General features: G+C 43.1%; 2 protein-coding genes across 4 annotated transcripts in view; both read right to left on the bottom strand.

Moving 5' to 3' along the window:
* LOC109421509 (uncharacterized) overlaps positions 1–7412 on the bottom strand; it is a 486639-nt gene that overhangs the window by 440472 nt on the left and 38755 nt on the right. The window lies entirely within an intron of this gene.
* LOC109421508 (zinc finger protein 431) overlaps positions 397–7412 on the bottom strand; it is a 71747-nt gene continuing 64731 nt past the window's right edge. The window contains exon 6 of the mRNA XM_062849637.1: positions 397–2590. The gene's annotated coding sequence lies outside the window, so the exon portion shown is untranslated. The remainder of the gene's footprint in view (positions 2591–7412) is intronic.

Raw genomic sequence — 7412 nt, 5'->3', positions numbered from 1 at the left:
AGTAAAACATCTATTGTTCTTTTCACGGAAAGGCGAAACCGTAATGGCGCTCGACCTTTACGTCTCTTTGATTCTGAAATCAACGTGACAGAACAGGTAAAGTACGTTGGAGTCGTTCTTGATTCCAAGCTTTCCTGGACACCTCATGTTGAGTTCAGAATCAGAAAAGCTTGTATGGTCTTCGGGCAATGCCGGCGAACCTTTGGTACAACTTGGGGTCTTAAACCCAAGTATGTATATCAAATGGATTTACACAACTGTTGTTCGTCCAATATTGTTTTTTGGATGTCCTGTGTGGTGGCATGACCATGCTGAGGGTGACGGGTTCGATTCCCGGTCGGTCCAGGATCTTTTCGAAAAGGAAATTTTCTTGACTTCCTTGAGCATAGAGTATCTTCGTGCCTGCCACACGATATACACATGCAAAATGGTCATTGGCAGAGGAAGCTCTCAGTTAATAACTGTGGAAGTGCTCATAGAACACTAAGCTGAGAAGCAGGCTTTGTCCTAGTGAGGACATTACGCCAAGGAGAGGAGAGGAGGAGGAGGTGTGGTGGCAGGAAGGGCGAAGTGAGAACGGTCCAATCAAAATTAGGCCATCTCCAAAGGATGTGCTTAATGGCGATGCCCGGAGCGTTCTCTTCAACTCCCACGGCAGCGCTCGAAGTTCTCTTTGACGTTGCTCCACTACACATTCATCTCAAACAAGAAGCATTTTCTTGCACTTACCGTCTCGGTCTACTAGAGGAAACTCCTGTGAACCGCACATCAACACACACCTCGTTGTTTCCACTATTGCTGAATTGGGACAAAGTTGTTATTGCTCCAAGTGATCTTACAATTGCATGTAATTGCCCATATAGGACATTTTTCATGAAATTTCCTTCCCGGGAAGAGTGGACATCTGGGTATCTGGAGAGAAGTATTCCAGACGGCATCGTATGTTATACTGATTGCTCCCTTCTCGAAGGTCGAGCTGGTGCTGCTGTCTACTCACGTAAGCTAAGGTTACATCAGCATTACTCACTTGGTAGACAGACACGGCACCGTTTTCAAGGCCGAAATCTTTGCTCTTATGTGCGGAGTGCAATCAGCACTTCAGCAGCAAGTAATGGGCAAAGTAGTATACTTCTGTTCAGATAGCCAGGATGCTATTGAAGCAATTGCTTCGGCCAACTATGCGTCGAAGTTAGTTGTCGCTTGTCGAACTCAAATCGAGGAGCTGAATTCAGCAAACGCTGTTCACCTTGTATGGGTACCTGGCTATTCTTCCATCGCTGGAAATGAAATTGCTGATGAGTAAGCTCAAACTGGAGCATCACATGACTTCATTTGCCCTGAGCCAGCTAGTTCGATACCCGATAGACTTGGGTAAAGCTTCAGATTGACACCTGGACTCCCACTCAGCACAAACAATATTGAAATAGTTTGGAGCCATGTCGTCAAACAAAATTGTATCTCTCTAAAATAAAAACTCTCATTTTTGAGGAACGCCCATGCCGCACAGGGACTGTGTTGGAAACACACATTTTTTAAAATTGCTTGTACGCTCACATTTTTGATAAATATCAATATTTTTCGGTATTTGAAGGTGGTTTATAAACCCAGTGAGGTTGCCATGTCGAAATTATTGCAAAATACATGCTCATGTGAGCGTACGAGCAATTTAAAAAAATGTGTGTTTCCAACACAGTCATGTGCGGCATGGATGTTTACTAAAAATGTGCAGGCCGAACACATTTTTGAGCGTAGCCGTTTTTGCGTGATTGCACTGAGCCATCTCCAAGGGTGGCGAAGTATGTTAAAAATCTGTCAAAGCAGAATTGCAGCATATTGGTCAAAGCATTGACTTGCCATCGCCAACTCAGCTATCACATGACGAATATTCAGAAAGCTGATTCATTTGTATGTGATAAATCCGATTATGGAACTTTGTATCATTTGATATGTAACTGTTTAGTTTTTGCGCAACTGGGGGTCCGAGTATTCGGTAAACACCTATTAAGTTAAACCGAATTCAGAAACCTGAATCTTCAGGATATTCCCGCTGCGGTAAAGAGCTATAGGCTCTCTTTCGCTTTATGGGTTATTACAGTGCCCTTTTCAGGGCGCTGTTTGAACCCATTGTGGTACGCAGGGCCGGATATAAGGGGGGGGAGTGCAGAAGTCGGCCCTTAGCCAAATAAAGGATTGTATCATAAACATTTCAATGCACATTCTCTAGTTTCGAGGAACGAAATGGAATGTATTACCCAAAGATGCGATTTAATGCTAGGAAAATAATGATGAATCTGAAGATGGCTTTATTTTTAAGGAATAGGCGGCATCATAAAACTAAGAACAACCTACAATACATGAACTAAATATCAAATTTTAACAATGAACCAACAAGACAATCGATTTTTCAATTTCATTTAAAACATTCCTGACTTGCCCTGATTTTCGAGATCTAAAACTGAACTATCTGGTATTTCCTGACTTTGAGGTATTTTACCCAGCTGATTAACAATTCAGATTGCGGTACTAGATAAATTACTTACGATTGATTAAAGATAACCAAGACCAGCGTTTTAGGTGTTTGCATTCTTACCTGAAAAGAATTAGAAAAAAATATACATGTGATCATTTTAGCTATAGCAGAGCACAGTGAAAATCAATACAAAAATTTGTGTTGATGGCAGAAGACAATTGGTCGGCGTTAAGTCAGACTGGACCATCTGTTTTTCAATGATTTTGGGAATAAATATGTCCTGCAAAGGCTTAGGATATCAAATCAATCGCATTATTTTTTGGAATACTCTGACTGAATGCCGACCAATTATGGACGGGAACGTATGCTATTTTCGGCAGCTTTGTTCTGTTCATTATGGATTTTTTCTGAAAGTAATTGGCAAATAGTCCTCAATATTTTACCTTCCAAAGTGAATAATCTTATCAATTGTTTGAGCAGATTTTTTCAATTTTTTCTCGTGTTCATTATCATGAGGACACATTTTTTCATACAAAACGTTCCCATCGTCCAATGAAGATACCTCGCATAAAGCTGAAACGCATCAGTCCCACCATCATCCTGTCCGATAAACCCTGGATCTCAGCTCTGTAGGTAGGCTGGTGCGGTACAGGGGTCAGCTCGCGGATCGCGGCAAGCAGCTCAGCAGACACAGAATGCGAATCATGGTCCACCGCGTGATGGATGGCCGATCTTGGCAACTACCTACAACCAAGCATCCAACTTAATATGACCGCGGTAGAGAAAGAAAAAAAACTCACTGCACCTTTTCTTCTTCGGCTAGTAAATACTTTTACTGGTGCCAGAGAGCGAGAGAATCCAAACTTCGACGCAGCAGCAGTTATGGAAGGATTTCAACGGGGGTCTTGCACCTTTATGCGCGGTGGGTATACATACCTACTTCGCCTTCAACTTTAGGCGAACAGTAATTTATTTTATTTGCCAGTTGCGAGTGAGTTTATTTTCTTCTTTACCTCTTGCACCGCGCAATCGGCAATAACGGCATCTTGTTGGCTAGCGTGGCGATGATGACCAGTCCGGTGTGTTTCATATTGAATCTGATCTGAACATAAGTTTTGTATTTTTTTTACCATCTGAGTCATTGTTTCAGATTATTCGACGTTTTTGCACAGATTTATCCGTTAACAGTTGCAGTTTATAAGCACACACATATATCATTCGATTACCTTGCATTCATTGCTGTGAAGTATTTAAACCGTTTTTACTTCATACTATGTTACTATGTTAAAATCAAAAATATTTTAGGTAAATTCAAATAAATTGTCAATTTGTTCAGGCCACAAAAATAAAACTGTTTGGAGCAAATCGAACGTCACATTTGAAGCAAATGCAACCCATGTTTGAAACAAAAATGCATCTTCTGACAGATTATGTTAGAAATAAATGTAAATATGTTTGTTTTTTTTTTGTGGCAGGTCGGCCCTACGGAAATATTTGTTTCCCATTAAACTTATAAAGTAATTTCCTGGAAAACCCCACCTCCCGTGTTGTACTTTCAATGCCAACATCATGTATACATCTATTTATTAGATAACATACATTTATTTGTTCAACATCACATTTAAGACAAGACTTAACCAACAATAATACGCCACAATACTCGGTTTCTGGCTGCCGCTCTCCATCCTCGGTCGCGCCCAATGCTCGCCAGGTCACGCTCCACCTGGTCCGCCCATCGTGCTCTCTGCGCTCCATTCTTGTGCCAACCGGATCAGTTGCAAACACCAGCTTTGCAGGGTTGTTGTCCGGCATTCCTGCAACATGCCCTGCCCACCGTATCTTCCGGCTTCGGCCACCTTCTGGATGCTGGGTTTGCCGTAAAGTGCAGCGAGCTCGTGGTTCATCCTTCTCCGCCACACACCGCACCGTTCTCCTGCACACCGCCGAAGATCGTCCTTGGCACGCGTCGCTCGAAAACTCCGAGTGCTTGCAGATCGTCCTCGAGCATGGTCCATGTCTCGTGCCCGTAGAGGACCACCGGTCTTATTAGCGTTTTGTACATGGTGCATTTGGTGCGTGGGTGAATCTTTTTCGACCGCAGTTTCTTCTGGAGCCCGTAGTAGGCCCGACTTCCGCTGATGATGCGCCTTCGAATTTTACGGCTCACGTTGTTGTCAGCCGTCAGTAAGGATCCGAGGAAGACAAATTCCTCCACCACCTCGAAAGTATCCCCGTCTATCGTAACATTACTACCCAGACGGATCCGGTCGTGTTCGGTTCCGCCTAGCAGTATGTACTTTGTTTTTGAGGCATTCACCACCAGTCCGACCTTTGCTACTTCGCGTTTCAGGCAGGTGTACAGTTCTGCCACCGTTCCAAATGTTCTGGCAATAATGTCCATGTCGTCCACAAAGCATACAAATTGACCGGATTTTGTGAAAATCGTTCCCCGGCTGTTGAGCCCAGCTCGTCGCATCACACCTTCCAGAGCGATGTTGAAGAGTAGACATGAGAGCCCGTCGCCTCGTCTCAATCCCCGGCGAAATTCGAATGAACTGGATAGTTCACCCGAAACCCTTACGCAGTTTTGCACACCGTCCATCGTTGCTTTAATCAGTCTAGTCAGCTTCCCAGGAAAGCCGTTTTCGTCCATGATTCTCCATAGCTCTGCGCGGTCGATACTGTCGTATGCTGCTTTGAAGTCGATGAACAGGTGATGCGTCGGGACATGGTATTCACGGCATTTCTGGAGAATTTGCTGTACGGTAAAGATCTGGTCCGTTGTCGACCGGCCGTCGATGAAGCCGGCTTGATAACTTCCCACGAACTCATTCGTTTTAGGTGTCAGACGACGGAAGATGATCTGGGATAGCACTTTGTAGGCAGCATTCAAAATAGTAATCGCCCTGAAGTTCTCTCACATTCCAAATGGTCGCCTTTCTTGTGAATGGGGCAGATTACCCTTCTTTCCACTCCTCCGGGAGCGGTTCGGTTTCCCAGATCCTGACTATCAGCCGATGCAGACAGGTGGCCAACTTTTTTGGGCCCATCCTTATGAGTTCAGCTGCGATACCATCCTTACCAGCTGGCATCCTTAATTTCCCTCAGCGTGGGAGGTGGTTCATTTCCGTCCCTATTAGATAAAATACGCTCCCGAAAACAGCGGGATTTCGTGGAGACTTTCGGTGAACTTCGCCTTTTTTGCAGGAGGAAATTTTGTTTGATGTTGCAGCTGGAACTTGTGAATTTTGTTTATGTTCTCGACGGCGGAACGGGGGGCTCCTTAATGGGTATTGTCGAAATAAATTTGAAATTGAGTTAGTTTTAAAAATTGAAATTTTAGTTTTAAACATTTTATCAGTTTACCGAATAAACATGAATATTTTTGTTTCAAGCGAACGAAATTTGTCCTCGTGTACGCAGAAAAATGACGCTTGTTCAAAACAACAAAACGCATAATTGATTTTCAAACTGATTTTTTTTTTATCTGTATTAACGAGATGTTTAGTCCAAGTCTAGTTCATCTCGGGTCCCACGTTTTACTTCCCTTCTGAAGAAAGAACTCACATTTTGCGATTTTTTCAGGAGTGGGATTCGATCCCAGGATCTCGGCGTGATTGTCACGTGCTTAAACCATTACACCAGGTGCGCTCCTAACTGAGAACTTATTTATTCCAAAGTTATAGAGCCTTGTACCATAGGGGAAGGTGTACCTATTTAAGGCACTTGCCGCTATAACTAAGTCAATTTCGAACAGATTTATTTGAATTTTTATAAGGTACTAGCTGTCCCGGCAAACGTCGTACTGCCTGCCTACTGTGTTTTTTGACACGCAGCTCCATAGGGACGACCCCGGTGAAGTCATCTGTATGGGAGCCCCCCGTTCCAAAGACTGGAGAAGTCTCACACCAAGCTAAGAACCTTCCCCGGCCAAAACAGCACCCACATACAAAATTTCACACCGATCGGTTCAGTAGTTTCCAAATGCATAGCGGTCAGACAGACAGACAGACAGACGGAAATCCATTTTTATATATATAGATAAGGTTAGATACTGTACGTATCTTATCGTGTGCCAAAAATTAATAAGTAATCAACCCAAAAATGATGTTTTTAGCAGTTTCTGAACGAAAAAATAGCTGCAAATCGATTATTATGGCGAAAAATTGTTGATTCAGTGTTATTATGAATTTGATGTAAAACTAAATATATAAATTGTGAGGTTAACAATATTGAGAACTTAAAATTGTCCTAAAATTTACTTTGAATTTGTAAAGGCCTTCGTGAGAAGTTTAACATAAATAACTCGTTAAAATAAAATCTTCGTCAGATTAATTTGTTAGAAATTTCTGAAAATTAACTAAGTAGGTTTTAACTCTTGAATGGCCGATAAAATGTGACAAGGCTTCATTCTACCCAGCAAGTAAATTAGAACAATATGAAAAGTAATCCGTAAAAACTGTTCCCAATGAAAATTATCGCTTTCATCAGCCTTCAATAGTTGCACCGCGCTGTGGCTAGAACCCCCTTCCGCTGAGGACCTGATGTCGCGCGCACGATGCGGTGCCAAAGAGCTATATATTTTCTTTGTTATTTAAATGAAAACATGTTTTCTTCGGAGGATTTATGACTGTGAACCAGGAAGATGGTGAAACCTCGAAACAAGTCACAGTAACTCGGTGCCCAGCGAACCACCTCTCCTCCTTGCCCGCGCCACGGTTACTCCCAAGCAAGGAAGTCGGGGCCTTTCTACTTGTGTCTGTGTTTATCGTTTCGAAGGGGATAAGTTCGAGGGAAAAGCAGGGCGGATTGTTGTTCTGTGTATAAGTAGTAGCTTCGAGTAGCAGCATATCGGGATCGGCACGGGAATTCTCCAACTTGTGTGTACGGTGGTTGTGCACAGCTCGGAATCGAAGCGGCACCACCGACCCATCAGAAGGCG

This window comes from Aedes albopictus, chromosome 2, assembly GCF_035046485.1.
Source record: "Aedes albopictus strain Foshan chromosome 2, AalbF5, whole genome shotgun sequence".
Taxonomy (NCBI): domain Eukaryota; kingdom Metazoa; phylum Arthropoda; class Insecta; order Diptera; family Culicidae; genus Aedes; species Aedes albopictus.
This window is presented reverse-complemented; position numbering and strand designations above follow the sequence as displayed.